A 19,575-nucleotide genomic window follows, 5' to 3' on the forward strand; every position below is an offset into this window, starting at 1 on the left:
AACGGGGAGGTGCAACGAGACCTGGGTGTCATGGCACATCAGTCATTGCTGGCATGCAGGTACAGCAGGCGGTGAAGAAGGCAAATGGTATGTTGGCCTTCATAGCTAGAGGATTTGAGTATAAGAGCAGGGAGGTCTCACTGCAGTTGTACAGGGCCTTGGTGAGGCCTCACCTGGAATATTGTGTTCAGTTTTGGTCTCCTAATCTGAGGAAGAACAGCGAAGGTTCATCAGAATGATTCCTGGGATGGGGAGAGACCGGATCGACTGGGCTTTTATTCACTGGAGTTTAGAAGGATGAGAGGGGATCTCATAGAAACATATAAAATTCTGACGAGACTGGACTGGTTCGCTGCAGGAAGAATGTTCCCGATGTTGGGGAAGTCCAAAACCAGGGGACATAGTCTAAGGATAAGGGGTAAGCCATTTAGGACTGAGATGAGGAGAAACTTCACTCAGAGAGTTGTTAACCTGTGGTATTCCCTGCCGCAGAGAGTTGTTGATGCCAGTTCATTGGATATGTTCAAGAGGGAGTTAGATATGGCCCTTACGGCTAAGGGGATCAAGGGTATGGAGAGAAAGCAGGAAAGGTGTACTGAGGTGAATGATCAGCCATGATCTTATTGAATGGTGGTGCAGGCTCAAAGGGCCGAATGGCCTACTCCTGCACCTATTTTCTATGTTTCTAATCCTGAGTCTATGTCTCCTTATGGCAACTGTCTGAGGCTGAGCCAGACTGTTATCAACCTTGGTGTCATATTTGACCCCGAGATGACCTTCCAACCACATATCCACACCATCACTAAGACCACCTATTTGCACCTCTATAACATCGCCCAACTCTGCCCCTGCCTCAGCTTAGCTTTTGCTGAAACCCTCATTCATGCATTTATTTTCTCTCGACTTGAACACTCCAATGTACACCTCGCCGGCCTCCCATTTTCTACCCTCCATAAACCTAAGCTCATCCAAAACTCTGATGCCCATATCAGAGTCAGCAGTAAACTCAAATGAGGGAAAATCTGGGGTGTGGGGCATATGACAATGTGGTGAATTTTGAATTTCCTGTTGGTTGGATCTCTGGTAGTTGATGGAAGCCAATGGTAGAGGCAGTTGCCTGGGGTCTAACAATTTCCTTCCATTATTTTGTTCCAAAATCTCAGTCTTTGCTTTCTGTGATTTACATCAATGATCTAGGCTTGAAAAAAAGGGGTATGATTAAGAAGTTTGCAGATAATACTAAAATCAGCTGAGCGGTTGATAATGAAGAAGAAAGCTGTGGACTGCAGGAAGATATCAATCAACTAGTCAGGTGGACACAACAGTGGAAAATGGAATTTAATCCAGAGAAGTGTGAGGCAGACAAAAAGCAGGAAAATATAGACCAGTTAGCCTAACATCTGTGGTTGGGAAATGTTGGAGTCCATTATTAAAGAAGCAGTAGCAGAACATTTGGAAAAGCATAATTTGGTCAGGCAGAGTCAGCATGGATTTATAAAGACGAAGTCATGTTTGACAAATTTGCTAGAATTATTTGAGGATGTAACGAACAGGGTGGATAAAGGGGAACCAGTGGATGTGGTGTATTTGGACTTTCAGAAGGCATTTGACAAGGTGTCACATAAAAGGTTACTGCACAAGATAAAAGTTCACGGGGTTGGGGATAATATATTAGCATGAATAGAGGATTGGCTAAAGAACAGAATACAGAGTACGGATAAATGGTTCATTCTCTGGTTGGCAACCAGTAACCAGTGGGGTGCCGCAGGGATCAGTGCTGGGGCCCCAACTACTTACAATCTATATTAACGATTTGGAAAAAAGGACTGAGTGTAACGTAGTCAAGTTTTCTGACGATACAAAGATGGGAGGAAAAGCAATATGTGAGGAGGACACAAAAAATATGCAAAAGGACATAGACAGGCTAAGTGAGTGGCCAAAATTTTGGCAGATGGAGTATAATGTTGGAAAGTGTGAGGTCATGCACTTTGGCAGAAGAAAAATCAAAGAGCAAGTTATTGGAGAAAAATTGCAAAGTGCTGCTGCACAATGGGACCTGGGGGTACTTGTGCATGAAATACAAAAGGTTAGTATGAAGGTACAGCAAGTGATCAGGAAGGCTAATGGAATCTTGGCCTTTATTGCAAAAGGGATGGAGTATAAAAGCAAGGGAGTCTTGCTACAGTTATACAGGATATTGGTGAGGCCACACCTGGAATACTGTGTACAGTTTTGGTTTCCATATTTAAGAAAGAATATACCTGCTTTGGAGGCAGTTCAAAGAAGGTTCACTAGGATGATTCCTGAGATGAGGGGGTTGACTTATGAGGAAAGGTTGAGGAGGTTGGGCCTCTACTCATTGGAATTCAGAAGAATGAGAAGTGATCTTATCGAAACGTATAAGATTATGAGGTGGATGCAGATAGGATGTTTCCACTGATAGGGGAGACGAGATAGGTTAGGCGAGTGGGCAAATGCATGGCAGATGAAGTATAATGTGGATAAATGTGAGGTTATCCACTTTGGTGGTAAAAACAGAGAGACAGACTATTATCTGAACGGTGACAGATTAGGAAAAAGGGAGGTGCAACGAGACCTGGGTGTCATGGTACATCAGTCATTGAAGGTTGGCATGCAGGTGCAGCAGGCGGTTAAGAAAGCAAATGGCATGTTGGCCTTCATAGCGAGGGGATTTGAGTACAGGGGCAGGGAGGTGTTACTACAGTTGTGCAGGGCCTTGGTGAGGCCATACCTGGAGTATTGTGCACAGTTTTGGTCTGCTAACATGAGGAAGGGCGTTCTTGCTATTGAGGGAGTGCAGCGAAGGTGCACCAGACTGATTCCCGGGATGGCGGGACTGACATATCAAGAAAGACTGGATCAACTGGGCTTGTATTCACTGGAGTTCAGAAGAATGAGAGGGGATCTCATAGAAACGTTTAAAATTCTGACGGGTTTAGACAGGTTAGATGCAGGAAGAATGTTCCCAATGTTGGGGAAGTTCAGAACCAGGGGACACAGTCTAAGGATAAGGGGTAAGTCATTTAGGACCGAGATGAGGAGAAACTTCTTCACCCAGAGAGTGGTGAACCTGTGGAATTCTCTACCACAGAAAGTTGTTGAGGCCAATTCACTAAATATATTCAAAAAGGAGTTAGATGTAGTCCTTACTACTAGGGGGATCAAGGGGTATGGCGAGAAATCAGGAATGGGGTACTGAAGTTGCATGTTCAGCCATGAACTCATTGAATGGCGGTGCAGGCTTGAAGGGCCGAATGGCCTACTCCTGCACCTATTTTCTATGTTTCTACGTTTCTAACTAGAGGGCATAATCTTAGAATAAGGGGCCGCCCATTTAAAACTGAGACGAGGAGGAATTTCTTCTCTCAGAGGGTTGTAAATTTGTGGAATTCGCTGCCTTAGAGAGCTGTGGAAGCCAGGTCATTGAATAAGTTTAAGACAGAGATAGACAGTTTCTTAACCGATAAGGGATTAAGGAGTTATGGGGAGTGGGCAGGGAAGTGGATCCGAGTCCATGATCGGATCAGCCATGATTGTATTAAATGGCGGAGCAGGCTTGAGGGGCCGTATGGCCTACTCCTGCTTCTATTTCTTATGTTCTTATGTAATGCATTTTGGGAGGGCTAACAAAGAAAGGGAATACACATTAAATGGTAGGATACTGAGAAGTGTAGAGGAACAAAGGTACCTTGGAGTGCATGCCAACAGATCCCTGAAAGTAGGCGGCCAGGTAGATAAGGTGGTTAAGGCGGCAAACGGAATGCTTGCCTTTATTAGCCGAGGCATAGAATATACGAGCAGGTGGGTTTATGCTTGAACTGTATAAAACACTGGTTAGGCCACAGCTGGAGTACTGCATGCAGTTCTGGTCACCGCATTACAGGAAGGACGTGATTGCACTGGAGAGAGTACAGAGGAGATTTACGAGGATGTTGCTGGGAGTGGAGAATCTAAGCTATGAGGATAGGCTGGATTCGTTTTCAATGGAACAGAGGAGGCTGAGGGGAGACCTCATTGAGGTGTATAAAATTATGAGGGGCCTAGATATAGTGGTTAGAAAGGGCCTATTTCCCTTAGCAGAGGCATCAACAACCAGGGGGCATAAATTTAAAAGTAGTTGGTAGAAGGTTTAGAGGGGACTTGAGGGGAAATTTCTTCACACAGAAGGTTGTGGGGATCCGGAACTCACTGCGTGAAAGTGTGGTAGAGGCAAAAACCTTCAGCACATTTAAAAAGTACCTGAAGTGCCGTAATCTGCAAGGTTATGGACCTAGAGCTGGAAAGTGGGATTAGGCTGGATAGCTTCTTGTTGGCTGGCATGGACATGATGGGCCAAAATGGCCTCCTTCCGTGCTGTAAACTTCTACAATTCTATGGGGTCAAGTTTCGGGCCGCGCCGTCGACGCCTGTTTTTCGCGCCCAAAAGCACGACAAAAACTTACACAGGAATTCTCGGCCTCCCTGCAGGTCCCTCGGAGCTCGGCGCGACGCGCAGAGATCAGCGGGGGGGGGGGGGGGGGGCGGAGCCATAGAGTCACGCTGATTCTGGAAGTGCAAGGGGGCGGGGCTAACTTAGATCTGAGGACGTCGTGCCGGCAGCCCTGCGCGTGCGCGTTGGAACGCGTGCGCACACGCAGTAGGTCACAAACATTGGCACTCAGCCATTTTTAAAGGAACTTGAAGAAAAGTACTGAATTGTTTTGTGGACCTCTGGAAAGGCTTGGGATTGAATCTTGGTGATTTTTTTGTGCCTGAGGGAGTGCTTTTAGCAGCACTGTAGCAGAAAGCACGTGCTGAAATTAGTGAGTGCTGCTTTTTGCTGCTAAACTTCCAGAACAAGTGCTGCATAGGTGCATGCAAAATAAGGACTGTGTGTTTTGAAAAATAAGAGTGTCAATTCAATACAGCAATGGAACAACGTCCACCAAGAACAAAGAATTTCTTGCATGAGGAACTGGAGATATTAGTAAACGTCATTGAGCAAAGATAGCAGGTGCTGGATACCAGCAACAGAGGTCGCATAAAAGTGCCACCTAAAGAAATGAAGAAACGCTGGAGCCAAGTTGCAGAAGATTACTGCACAGTGGTGCATACCAGGAGATCTTGAAGCCAGTGTAAAAAGAAATGGCACGACCCTGGTCAAGTAGTTAGTAATATTTTAATTTTTTAATGTAGTCGTAATTGTAACTTATGTCCCACCCTGCAGAAAGACGCACTCTGTAAAAAGTTATATTTTACTCTTTGCAGAAGAAATTGGTCCACAACAAAAGGGAAGCAACTCGAACAGGAGGAGGCATGCCCAATCTGCATCCACTGACACCCTTGGAACAGAGGGTAGTTGCTATGATGAGTCAGACATGGAGTAAAGCAATCAGTACAGCACAAGCTGGGCCCGCACGCGAGGAAGAGGGTAAGTCCTGAAAATGCATCGTGGCCCTTCAAATCAACCTGTTGCCTGGCCTGCTATGTGTGAGAGTACTCATGCCCCCTCCTTTGCTGTTAAATATTTGACTGTTCTGATATATTTTGCAGAACATGATGATGATGATGATGCCAACCCTGAAGATCCTGAAGATCCAGAACAAGAACCCCAGTAGAACCAGATGCGGACGATCCAGACTGGATGCTCGCGGCGATGACTGAAATGTCTACAGGGGAGACCTTCCAAATTAATGTTTATGAGCCCACATTAAGGGGCATCAGAGTTTCAACCCCTTGCATAGGTTCTGGTTCCACCTTCCATGGTTTTGATTCCGATGTTGCGGGTCCCAGTGGTGCTGCTGGTGTAATCCAGCAGTTTACAGCCAGTGCCCCACCGTCTGAGCCTGCGCCTCCCACTCGCATAGGTTCTGGTTCCATCTTCCATGCTTTTGATTCCGACGTTGCGTGTCCCAGTGGTGCTGGTGCTATAATGGAGCAGTTTACACCCATTCACACACCATCCCAGCTCACGGCTCGCACTCGAGTGGTGCCGGATGCAAGACCCAGGGCCGTACCATCCCAGCCCGCGCCTCCCACTCTAGTACTGCCGTCTGGTACACCAAGCGCCCCACCGTCCCAGCCCGCGCCTCCCACTCTAGTACTGCCGTCTGGTACACCAAGCGCCCCACCGTCCCAGCCCGCGCCTCCTACTCTAGTACTGCTGTCTGGAACACCGAGCGTCCCACCGTCCTAGCCCGCGCCTCTCAGTGTAGTGGTGCCACAAGGCAGACCCAGGCAGAGGAGAAGGAGATTGGAGACACGCTCTCCTGAGATGCAGCGTGCAACAGATGCGACTCAGGTTGTGGCATTGAGTACGGAGACCAATGAGCTTACCCGATCACTCATCGGTGGCGTCAGTAGTGGGTGAAGAGGTGACGGTCCTGACGGGAGAAATAGCAGTAATGACACGGGAAATTAGGGAGGGAATGTCCGAGGGAATGCAAGTGATGGCACAGGCCGTCAGGGAGGGCATGAAAGCGACAGCACAAGCCCTCATGGAGGTAGCTGCTGCAATAAGGGCACACAGCCCTGCCAATCAAATGACACCCCCATGAAGTCATGAACATTCACTGAGATGTGGATGAGAGGTGGTTGCAGCCTTTCTTTGCTGCTTTTGTTCGTGTTCTTGATGTAGCTGTAGTAGCGTTTTTCAAATTGAAATTGTTTTGTAAGTTTTGTAACTTTACAACTTATAAGTGATCTTAGGGTTTTTAAGTGATCTTATAGAGTAAATGCTCTCACATTTTGTAACTTACTTAATTTTGCACCTAAAAAGTGATCTTGAAGTTTAAATGATCTTAAGAGTGTAATATTTTTCACATTGAAATTGTTTTGTAACTTTTGTAACTTTACAAGTTTTTAAGTGATCTTCAAGAGTCATATTAAAAAGCAAAGTTTGATACTGCAAATATTTTATTACAGTGATGTTAACTTTTCAATAAAATATTTTTTCATTAAAACTGAATCATGTTCCATTAACACAACACAACATAGGAACAACTCCAAAAAAATAAACATGTCCATGCGCAACAGTTGTCACAGAGCCCTCAGGCATCAGCAATTGAAGCGTTCACGGATGAGCTGCTGGCGCAGGGCTCGAGCAATCGTTAAAGGAGCACGATGGACGGCCCTCCTCCGACCTTGTGCTCCGGCATCAGGCACTTGCATTCTTTCCTGATCGTTGTCATCATCCTCATCCTGCTCTTCCAAATTACTATCATCAGGCACTGGCCCCTCATGTGGGTCTTCTGGTTCCACTACCAGCTCTGCTGCCTCATGATGACTAAGTTATGGAGCACACAGCACACAACAGTGAACTGACCGACAATCTCAGGAGAGTATTGCAAGTGGCCTCGGGAATGGTCCAGGCATCGGAAACGCTGTTTCAATATACCAATGGTCCTCTCAATGATGCTGCGCGTCGCAATGTGCGCCATGTTGTATTGACGGTCAGCTTCTGTCCATGTTACGCGCAGGGGCATCATGAGCCAGGTGGCGACGCCGTACCCTTTGTCTTCCAGTAGCCAGCTCTGCCCTTCTGGCTGCTACTCAAACATGTCAGATATAACACTGTCGCGTAGGATGAACGCATCATGAGTGCTGCCAGGGTAATCTCACATCGACTGACATGATGCGCTGCTTGTCGTCACACACAAGCTGCACAGTGATGGAGTGGAAACCTTTTCTATTCCTGTACTGCTCAGAATCCTCCACAAGTGCTCGCAAGGCGATGTGGGTACAATCAATGCACCTTTGGGAAGCCAGCAATCCTGAAGAAGCCCACAGCCCTGTCATGGATCACTTGTGCGGTCATTGGGAACTTGATGAAGTCATTCCTCCGCGCATACAGTGCAGCCGTGACCTGGTAAACGCAGGGCATGTATTGCACGTTGAGAGATGGCGCACACATCTCCAGTTGTAGCCTGAAACGATCCTGAGGCATAGAAGGCAAGTGCAGCTGTTACCTTCACTTCAACAGACAAGGCAGTTGGCGTTCTGCTTCTGGGCTGCAAATCTGCTCTCAGCATATCACAGATCTCAATGACAACTTCTCTGCGGAAACGCAGCCTTTTGACACAATCAGCCTCGCTCATGTCCAGGTACGAGCGCCTGGCTTGATATTGCCGACATGGGTAAGGTCTCCTGCCCATCAGCCATGTTGTATTGACTGTCCGCTTCCGTCCGTGTTACGCGTAGGGGCATCATGAGCCAGGTGGCCAGGCCGTACCCTTTGTCTCCCAGTAAACAGCTCTGCCCTTCTGGCTGCTACTCAAACATGCCTACGGGCTATGACATTCCTGGTGCAGTGAGCTCTAATCAATTCTCTCCTATGCAGTGAATTGCTGGCGAACCATTGCATAATCCGTGGTATTGATAATGCAGCACCCATACTTGAATTACAAATTTAACTTTTAAACTGGCTGGCTCTCCCTCCCGGTGCTTTGCACACTGGCCGAACGGCCTGCATCCTATAAAAATAAATTCACAACTGTGGAGGCTGCTGCGTTGCCTGTGTGTGTGGCCCCAACTGTGTCCCTCCCCTGTCCCCTGGCCGAATGGACTCAGTCTCCTTCGCAGCTCGAAGGCTGCTTCCTGCCTCTTCGGCTACCGTCGAGCCACTGACTCCACCCGTCCCTTCCCCAAATGGTCTCAGCCTCCTCCGCAGCTCAAAGGCTGCTTCCTGCCTCTTCAGCTGCCATCGAGCCACTGACGCCGCCCCTGTCCCCTGGCCGAATGGCCTCAGCCTCCTCCGCAGCTCGAAGACTGCTTGCTTGCTGTGTCTTCGGCTGCCTCGAGTCACTGACGCCGCGCCTGTCTCCTACATGGAAGGAAGGCCTGCCTGAAGCACCGCAGCTCGAAGGCTGCTGCTGCTTCACACAGGTAGGAATATTCAATATTTTTTATTTGCTTTATTTATAATTTTTTAAATTCAGGGTGGCTCTTTATTTGTATAAGTGAGACTGTTGAATGCTTGTAAAATTTAATTACTTCCCTTCCCCCTACGCCTGATTTGTAACCTACGCCTGGTTTCTAAAGTGTAGGCAAGGTTTTTCTGAGCGCACAAAAATCTACACTTACTCCATTCTAAGCTAGTTTGGAGTAAGTTTTTACTGCCTAAACTTGCAAAACAGGCGTAAGTGGCCGGACACGCCCCCTTTTGAAAAAAAATCTGTTCCAAAATGAAACTGTTCTAACTGACTCGAACTGGAGCAAACTAAATGTCGAGAATTGCAATTTCTAAGATACTCCATTCTAAACTAATTGCTCCAAAAAAATAGGAGCAACTCAGCCCGAAACTTGACCCCTATGATTCTATCTCCCCGTGTGCTAACTTGCATCAAGTCCCGTTCACCCATCACCCCTGTGCTCGCATTCTACTTTGGCTCCTGGTTAAGCAACAGCTCGATTTTAAAATTCTCATCCTTGTTTTCAAATCCCTCCATGGCCTTGTCCCTCCCTATCTCTCTAACTTCCTCCAGCCCGACAACCATCTGAGATCTCTGCGCTCCTCCAATTCTGGCCTCTTACGTATCCCTGATTTTAATCGCTCCACCATTGGCGGCCGTACTTCCAGCTGCCGAGACCCTAAACTCTTTAATTCCCTCCCTAAACCTCTCCGGCTCACTTTCCTCCTTTAAGACGTTCCTTAAAATCTACCTCTGCTCTAATATCTCCTTATGTAGCTCGGTGTCAACGTTTTTTTGATAACACTCCTGTGAAGTGCTATGAGACGTCTTACTATGTTAAAGATGCTATATAAATGCAAGTTGTTGCTGTTGTTTTATCATCAACAATGGATACAACATGATTCTATGATTTACTGTTTACCATTTCAAAACTTTTCAAAATTTTAGAAAGGATAAATTAGATACTTACTCTACTGTGCAAAAATAATTAGATTTTGCTATGCTTGTTTTTCACATACTTCCACTGCAGTAAAACTGCATTTCTACATGGAATCATAAACAATTACCCTTACAAAATATGTAATAATACTGTTAATTGTGCAAAAATGAGAAAATTAAGATCACTTACCGACATTGAAGTATAGGTATTTAATTTCCCACCGGTGAATGTGAGAAAATGCATCTAGAACCAAGACAATCAATCACTTCAGTCATTCTGAAAAACAGAAGGTTTCACATGAAATCGCACAAAATTGTAAAATTACTTTAGAGTGATTTACAACCTTAAGTGACGATAACTTGGACACTATTCAATGACAGGGTCCTGCAGTAAGCAAGTAGCTGAAAAACAGCAAGATATATGCATACCACAACCAGAATTAAAGTGACCAAAAGGCATCAAATACAACAGAAATATACCAATTTATCTTAGCTACCTCTAAAGATAGTCTGTCGCCTTTTTAGAAACGTCCCCTATGATTAAGTAACTTTTAAACATCTGCTATCAGCCCAAACCTATCTGCTTCACTTTTATTTCTTAATGATATTCTGATTTTTTCAATATCTAACGCAACAGGAATTCAATTGGTAACAGCAGAGGACTTCTATGATGATTATTTTTTAATTATCAAGAGATTGCTAGGAGACCTGAATGGTGTGGATAAAGTAGATATTAACGTAAATCGATCAGAGAACTAGAGTACAAAAGAAGAAAATTGACAAGTCTCAATCACAGAAACTGAGAATGTTATAGCACAGAAAGAGGCCATTCGTGCCTGTGTCAGTTCTTTGAAAGAGCTATCCAATTAGTCCCAACCTCCTGCTCTTTCCCCATAGCTCTGCCAATTTTTCTATTTCAAGTGTTTAAACAATTCCCTTTCAACAGTTACCATTGAGTCTGCTTCCACCACTCTTTTCAAGCAATGCATTCACAACAATGCAGAATGCAGATCACAACAAAACTGCTCTTCGTCTCCTTCTGGTTCTTTTGCCAATTATCTAAGATCTGTGTCCTCTGGTTACCAACCCTTCTGCCACTGGAAACAGTTTCTCCTTATTTATCCTATTATAATTTTGAACATCTCTATCAAATATTCCCTTAACCTTCTCTGCTCCAAAGAGAACAATTCCAGCTTCTCCAGATAACTGAATTCCCTCATCCTTGGCATCATACTAGTAAATTTCCTCTGCGCCTTCTCCATGGCCTTTACATCCTTCCTAGAGTGTGGTGTCACAATACTCTAGCTGAGGCCAAATCAGTGATTCATGAAGGTTGAGTATAACTATCTTGCTTTTGCACTCTATCCCTCTATTTATTAAACCAAAGATCCCATGTTTTTTAAAAGAAAAAGCAGTTTTATCAACTTGTCCTGCCACCATTAAAGATTTGTGTATGTTCCTACAACCCCTTTAAAATTGTACCATTTAGTTTGACTTTGTATTTTTTTAATCTAAGTGATAAAGAAAATTAGAAAGCTCCTTTTCCCACCCCCTTAAAACAGCAGCAGATATATGGAACAGATTCCCATCAAATGTACTTATCCTTTATCTATCAATTCCTTAAAGAAGGAGCTGAACTCACAGAATTACGTCTAAGCAACCTGCCCTGACCCTGCATTGCCCAACAGGCATTGCTCCAAAGCTATGTGCTGCAATGCCAACAAGCCCAGTAGATCAATATATTCATCCACAAGCAAGTAGAAATAAATGTTCCAATGGCTTTACAAAATATGTGACAGTATGTAAAATACTGGAACATTAGTAGGAAAAAAAGTCAAGTTCATAAGTATTTGCTTAATAAAAGCAAGTTAATCCAGTTAGTAACTAAACCATACAGATCAGGAAAGTCCTAGTTTCAATCCCTGGCTGTGCTGAGTGAGCTGATAGCAGGAGTAGTGGTAAGGCCATTATAATTGGCCATTGTCTACATAGGTTAGGGAGCAGAAATTGGCAAGGGTTCTAGAACTGTGTTTACATACACTTCAGGTGGGATGGATATGGCTTGGCTCAGATACTCTCCGAAAGGTGAATAGACTGTTGGCACTCATTCTTAAGATTACACGAAAATAATGGTCACTTGGGAGAGGTACTGGAGAGCACTGGGAGAACAATAGGAGTCAACGCCCTTGCGGTGGGATTGGGGGGAAGAAAATTTGCGAGATTGGAGATTACGTAAACACAGAGATAATCAGTTACTCGATATTAACCCCCCCCCCCCGCGATGGGTGTTGGGGGCGGAGAGAGGAGGATTGGACGATTACAAACTAAAAGTGGATAACAGATTCCCAACCCACGAATGCTGTTTTTACAGAAGCGGGTTTGGTGGTTTGCAAGTGTCCCATCATTGAGAGGCGAGATACTTCATTAACATATTGAAATCAGGCTCCTACAAAGAGATAAAGAAATCGGCATAGATAAGGAAATCGGAGGCGGCCATTCGGCCTGGGCTAGGGGCAGACCGGGAGTGCACTCGGGGCCAGGGTCGGGGACTGGGTGGGGTGGGGGGGGGGGGGAGAGGAGAGGCAGAGCAGATCGGCAAGCCCTTCGGCCTGGGCTAGGGGCAGGGAGCGGGACTGGCTTTTTAAAAATGGCTGATTACCAAATCTGAGCTGTATTGAGCATCCGCGTCCATTGGAGCGACGTCAAAAACGTAAGTTGTTTGTCCCGCACATGCAACTTCATTTTTCGGTGCAGACAGCAGGCTCTACCCCATGAGGCGACTGGACACGCTGCGCAGCTCCGAATTCGATTTATAGATCGGGGAAAGTTTAAAAAAATATTTATGCCAGATTTCTGGCCTAGAAAACCCGGCGTAACTCTGGCAATACGCCAGAAAACGGGTTTCGGGAAAATTGAGCCCTATGATTCTATGCTCTGGGATACTTGTTGTCATCTTTGAAATAAGATATGGTATCATTTATCCTTGATTATAAATCTTCTTTCAGGATGTTTCTTTGAAATTACCATTGATTCAAATCTAGGTCATCTTCTCTTTCCAATAATCTATGCACCAAAAACCAAATGGATCTGAAATTGAACTTCTAGCAGTTGAAAGTGTCTGAAACACAAGATTACTTCAAGGGAAATAGAAACTACAAATCTGACAAAGAAAACGCTACAGATTCAGGGCTGTAGGATTGCATCTTAAATTCTCTAATAGAGAGGATGTTTCAGTAACTATAACAAGAACAGCTCAGGTTTTCCGATTGGGGGCATCTGTGGTAGAAAGGGAACTTGCAGTAGCAGGAGCAAGGGCAGCTGCTGAGCTGCTTGAAAAAGATAATCTTCTCGAAATGTTTGCGTTTGCCAATGGGACCTGCACACGACTTTCCTCTGCGCATATTCGTACAAGACTTTCCTCCGAGCATATTCGTACAAGACCCTCTTCTTTTGAAGCCACGAGGTTTCCTCTGTTGATTTTTGAATGCTGGGTACAGGGGCAGAGGAGTGCAAACATGTCCAGCATGGGCAAAACTCCACAGAGGCCGTGTTTCACTCATCTTCACCAAATTAACATCAGCCTACCCACATTCCCCAACATGATCCACTTCCAGAAAATGGGGGAGATGGGCATGCAGCAAAGCACATTCCAACATAGCTTTCTGCCTCTGCCCATCCCAGATCTACTGCCAAACAGTAGGAGTGTGACAGAAAGCCTAGGCAACAATACTTAAATGTAGTAAGAAGCTGTATAATCATAAATGTAGTGATACACTATAGTGGCCTTTAATTTGTCATTCCACTCAGGATATGTGCAACTAGAGACTGCACCTAGTTCTCCTATTTTAAATCAATTTATACCCTTTTATAAGGAAAAGTGCTCATAATGCATAATAGCATCTGAAAGTCTCTAACCGATAGCTAATACCCTGTAGCTAGTTTTCATAAGGAAAATCCAAATCAGATCCTTTGAACAAAGCTGCCTATTAGCTGGAGTGCTTCTTCAAAATTATAATCAGCCTCGTCCAACACAATTTTGCAGCTCACATAGTACTCAATAAATAGACACAAAGTACAACACATGCTGGTTATAAGGTATTTAATTATATTTAACATTATGCTCAAGGGTGAAATGTTCAAAAAAATAACATATTCCTTAATGTCCATGACTGCAATTTAATTTTTTTTTAAATGTAACATTGGATCCAAGGATCTTGGGGATTGGTTGCATAGAAATTACGACACAGAAACAGGCCACTTAACCCCACCAATCTTCCACACAAGCAGCAGCTCTAATCCCAAGTGCCTGCCCTGTTCCCAAATCCCTTTATTCCCCTTTTCTTGAACCACCTAACTAGCCTATTCTTAAATGCTGACATGGTCGCTACTTCAATCACTTACTCTGGTAGTATATATTACAGCCTCACAATCCTGAGTAAAAAAAAAGTTTCTCCTGCTCTCGGTCCGAAACCTTCAATTTAAACTTATATCCATATTCCTTTGTTCCAGGTCCCCCTACCACTGGAAACAGTCTGTTATTCCAATGCATTTTTAGCTGGCCTCCCACATTCCACCCTCCGTAAACCTGAGGTCATCCAAAACTCTGCTGCCCATGTCCTAACTCGCACCAAGTCCCATTCACCCATCATCCCTGTGCTCGCTGACCTACATTGGATCCCGATTAAGCAATGCATCGATTTTAAAATTCTCATCCTTGTTTTCAAATGGTAATCTCCTCCAGCCCATAACCCTCCAAGATCTCTGCGCTCCTTTAATTCTGATGTCTTGAGCATCCCGATTTTAATCACTCCACCTTTAGTGGCCATGTCTTCAGTTGCCAAGGTTCTAAAGCTCTGGAATTCCACCCTAAACCTCTCTGCCTCTTTTCTCCTTTAAGACATTCGTTTAAACCTATCCTTTTGACCAAGCTTTTGATCATCTGCCCTAATAGCTCCTTATGTGGCTCGGTCTCAAGCTTTGTTTTATAACACTCCTGTGAAGTACTTTGGGACATTTTACTACGTTAAAGGTGCTATATAAGTACAAGTTGTTGTTTCAATCTATCTTGTCCCATCCCTTCATAATTTTAAAACACTTATCTCAAATCATCCATAATCACTGTCCAAATGAAAACAGCCCCAAATTTTCAAATCTTTCATCGTATTTATATTGCCTTTATACCAGGCAAGTTTAATGAATCTGTACTGTACCCTCTACCGCCCAACATCCTGCCTATAGTGTGAAGCCCAAAACTGCACACAGTACTCCAGCTGTGACCTTACTCCAGCATGATGAAAATTGGAGGGGAGAAATAATTAATTGACAACATGCATGATTTACTAGACCTGACTTTAAGTCAATGTATTTTTGTTGATTTCTTTAATTAATTTGGCAATATGTCTCCTTGTGTCAAATAACTGATAATTTACCAACTGTTATAAGTTGTAACTAATCTACGCTCTGCAAAGTTCACAAATTGAGAAAGTTTAGTGTGACAAGTGCAATTTGTGAATGACCTATGAAAATGTTCAGGTTTTAGCACGTGTATGTTTAGTCATTTATTTCCACACTATTATATGTAAATGCATTAGTAACTGCTCGTGGCAGATAACACAAGAAAGCCTGAAATCAGAAAACCATTAAGTTTATTAAGCACATTCCTTTCTTAGATCACATGCAAACAACTCAAGGGGTGATGAAAATTCCTGTAATGTGTGAAGGCTGAAGAAATTAAGGCCAATATTTTTACCAGTTGCATATACATATAATTTAAAAGTTTATGATGTATGCATTCTCATTAGTTATCAGACATTAGATTTGATGCTGCTCTAGATCCCCAAAAAGCTTTACTGCAAGAGGAGGGTTAACATATTAATCATAGGAAAACAGTATACGATGCATTTCCTGTCATTAATACCATAGCATCGCTAATGCTAGAAACACCAGTGCATTCCTGGCAATATAGTGCTTCTGTGGTTGGTGAGGGATTAAAATTTAAATCCCATTGGTCGGGAAATTTAAAAATAAAATGTCTTCAGCTGCCCCGAAGGCAGCCAGCCATGCTTCGCTGATGTAGGTCCTGAAGTCCTATAGATTAATTTATCTCCCTCCCTGAGACAACCTTGCCAATACACATGGGAATCCTGCCGGGAGCCTGCCAAAATTACTCTAATTAGTCTGACCTTGAAAAATTTGCCAGGATCAGCAATGGGACAAATGAAAGGCACAAAATATTTGCCCCACCAACTCCATGCCAGGTTACCACCGAGGCACAAAATCATTGCTAGAATTTTTGAAACATAGCTATAGAAGGCTCTCAACACACTCAAATTAAACAAAATCAAAAATATTTATCTATTATAATGAATAAAAAGACTGGTGAAAATTGTATTCCAAGGAAGTTATGTTTCTGAAAAGTTGCTTTAGAGATACACTTTATAGTACGTGCTACAGCTGAAGCAGATTTTCGCCTAAAATAAAACATATTTCATTTTCTTTTGAAGTTATAAAACAACAGAAATGCAATAAAGATTCTGGAAAATTACTTTTTTGCCCCCAAGGCTAAAGTGATTGGGAATGCTAATTTTTCAGTCTAAACTCCAAGTGATTTTAAACTTGAAGTTGGCAGCCATGTGAAAAGCAATGTTAGGTTGGGAAAATTCGATAAGGCCCGAAAACGGGCACAGGAATCATTGAAAGGAGTGCAGGCAGCATGTAAACTTTGTGCTACCAGTTAATTATAATTATAGCAGCGCACAGCCCAGCGCTGAGCGAGCTGATGTCTGGCTGTGCGTTCAGCAGGAGGCCGAAGTTCGCGCGAAGCTAACTTTATTTAAAGTTAGCCTGCGTATCTTAAAGGCAGTTTGCACCTCTGAAAGGTGAGCTGCTTTGTCATTATCAAAAATTGTAAAACTGCTTCAGCAGAAATCAAAATGGCTCAACAAGCCAGGGAAAGGGCACCGAGGTTCTCATACGCAGCACTCGGAGCCTTTGTGCAGGGGGTGAACACGCGAAGAGAGGTCCTCTACCCAACAGGTGACCAGAAACAGTGCAGGAAAGATGTGAGATCAGTCTGCTGAGGCGGTCACTGCCAGCAGTATAGACCCCAGGATGTGGCTCCAGCGCTAAAAGAAGTTTAATGATATCAGAGAAGTGGTCAAGGTCAGTGAATGCATCTTCAAAAAGCCATCTCCTACCAACTACACCGCTAGCCTCACACACTGCCCAATGCACCATACCCTCATCACCTACCTATCAACAATCTCTACCAAACACAAGGCACACCTCACATTCCTAACCACTTCACCCTTACACACTCATCACTTCTGCAAGTCTTACATGTGCATCTCACACCATGCACACACATTCAGCTATTCAACCACGACAGGCACATCACCCAAACACATTGCACCACGCTCACTGACATGCTTCCCTTTCTCTTGGAGGCCAAGATGGCTATTAACAGGAGAGAACAGCAGCGAAACGGCGGGGATGGGCAAGGCTACATGTCCTCACCCCATGGAGGAGACATTGCTGCAGATATCGAGGGGCTGTCACTGAGGACTGAAGAGTAGCCTGCTCCTGACAAAATGCCTGGAACATGACCTTGTCATCACTAACACCTTGTTCTGCCAGCGGGACAAGTACAAGGCATCGTGGCAACACCCTTGCTCCAAACACTGGCACCTGCTCGACTATGTCATCATTCGAGCCAGGGAACGCAAGGATGTGCGCATCACTTGCGCCATGACAGGAGCTGATGGCTACTGGATGGACCACCGCCTAATTCGATGCGTCATTGACATCAACATAGCCCCAAAGCGGCGACGGTAGCAGAAGCAGTGCCGCAAAAAAATCAAGAGCCAGCTAAGAGAGCTCTATACAGCCAACGTTTCACTGCTAACCTGACGACCCTGAGACGCAGAATGCCCACAGCGCTTGGTCTGCCCTCCAGGCCACCATAACCAGTGCCTGCGAAGAGACACTCGGTCACTCAACCAGGAAACAGCAGGACTGGTTTGATGAGAATGACCAGGAGATGCAAGAGCTAATAAATCACAAGCACAGGGCATTTCTGAGCCTTAAACAACAACCCAACTTGGGAGCAGCAAAGCAGCATTACAGACGGCTTAAGGCCGAAGTCCAACAAAAAACCCGGGACCTAAAGAACAGGTGGTGGATGGAGAAATCACAGGAGATTCAGCAGCTGGCCGACAGCCATGATGTGCGAGGATTCTTCATCGCAGTCAAGGCCACCGACAGCCCAAGCACCCAAGGTCCCACCCCACTGCTGGCCAAGAACGGGGAAACACTCATCAAGGACACCGAGGCGGTTAGGACCCACTGGAAGGAGCACTTCGAAGATCTCCTTAACCGAGACTCTGCCTTTGACTCGCGCGTCCTCGACTCCATCCCGCAGCATGCTACCCGCCACCAACTCAGCAAAACCCCAGCCCTGCATGGAGGTAGAAAAGACCGTCCGCCAGCTCTAGAACAACAAGGCAACAGGAGCGGATGGAATCCCCGCTGAGGCACTAAAGTATGGTGGAGATGCATTATTGGCATGAATGCATGACCTCATCTCTCTCATCTGGAAGGAGGAGAGCATGCCAGGAGATCTCAGAGATGCAGTAATCGTGACCATCTTTAAAAAAAGGGGACAAGTCCAACTGCAGCAACTACAGAGGAATCTCTGTTATCAACCACTGGGAAAGTCGTCGCTAGAATCCTCCTCCATCCCTGTGGCTGAGGAGCTCCTCCCGGAGTCACAGTGTGGATTCCGTCCACAACGGGGTACAACGGACATGATCTTTACGGCACAACGGCTGCAAGAAAAATGCAAGAAACAGCCTCAACCCTTGTACATGGTTTCTTTGATCTTACAAAGGCCTTTGACACTGTCAACTGCGAGGGACTATGGAGCGTCCTCCTCCGTTTTGGATGTCCCCAAAAATTTGTCACCATCCTTCGCCTGCTCCTCGACGACATGCAAGCCGTGATCCTGACTAACGGATCCATCACAGACCCAATCCACATCCGGACCAAGCAGGACTGCCTCATCGCACCAACCCTCTTCTCAATCTTCCTTGCTGCCATGCTCCACCTCACACTCAACAAGCTCCCTGCTGGAGTGGAACTAAACTACAGAACCAGTGGGAACCTGTTCAACCTTCGTCATCTCCAGGCCGGATCCAAGACTGTCCCAACCTCTGTCGTTGAACTACAGTACATGGACGACGCTGGTGTCTGCGCACATTCAGAGACTGAACTCTAAGTCATAGTCAACATCTTCACTGAGGCATACGAAAGCATGGCCCTTACATTAAACATTCGTAAGACAAAGGTCCTCCACCAACCTGACCCCGCCACACAGCACTGCCCCCCCAGTCATCAAGATCAACAGCACGGCGCTGGACAAGGTGGACCATTTTCCATACCTCGGGAGCCTATTATCAGCAAGGGCAAACATCGACGATGAGGTTCAACACTGCCTCCAGTGCGCCAGCACAGCCTTCAGCCACCTGAGGAAGAATGTGTTCGAAGATCAGGCCCTCAAATCTGGCACCAAGCTCATGGTCTACAGGACTGTAGTGATACCCGTCCTCCTGTCTGGCTCAGAGACGTGGACCATACACAGCAGACACCTCAAATCGCTGGAGAAATACCACCAATGATGACTCCGCAAGATCCTGCAAATCCCCTGGGAGGACAGACGCACCAACGTTAG

General features: G+C 45.2%; 1 protein-coding gene across 6 annotated transcripts in view; it reads right to left on the reverse strand.

Annotated features, from left to right (window-relative positions):
• The window catches only part of LOC139242618 (kelch-like protein 5), a 258,999-nt gene that overhangs the window by 156,210 nt on the left and 83,214 nt on the right, over positions 1-19,575 (reverse strand). For all 6 annotated transcript variants that reach the window (XM_070870459.1, XM_070870440.1, XM_070870445.1 and 3 more), the window contains one exon: positions 10,039-10,125. The gene's annotated coding sequence lies outside the window, so the exon portion shown is untranslated. The remainder of the gene's footprint in view (positions 1-10,038; positions 10,126-19,575) is intronic.

The sequence above is a fragment of the Pristiophorus japonicus genome, chromosome 2, assembly GCF_044704955.1.
Source record: "Pristiophorus japonicus isolate sPriJap1 chromosome 2, sPriJap1.hap1, whole genome shotgun sequence".
In the NCBI taxonomy this organism is placed as follows: Eukaryota; Metazoa; Chordata; class Chondrichthyes; family Pristiophoridae; genus Pristiophorus; species Pristiophorus japonicus.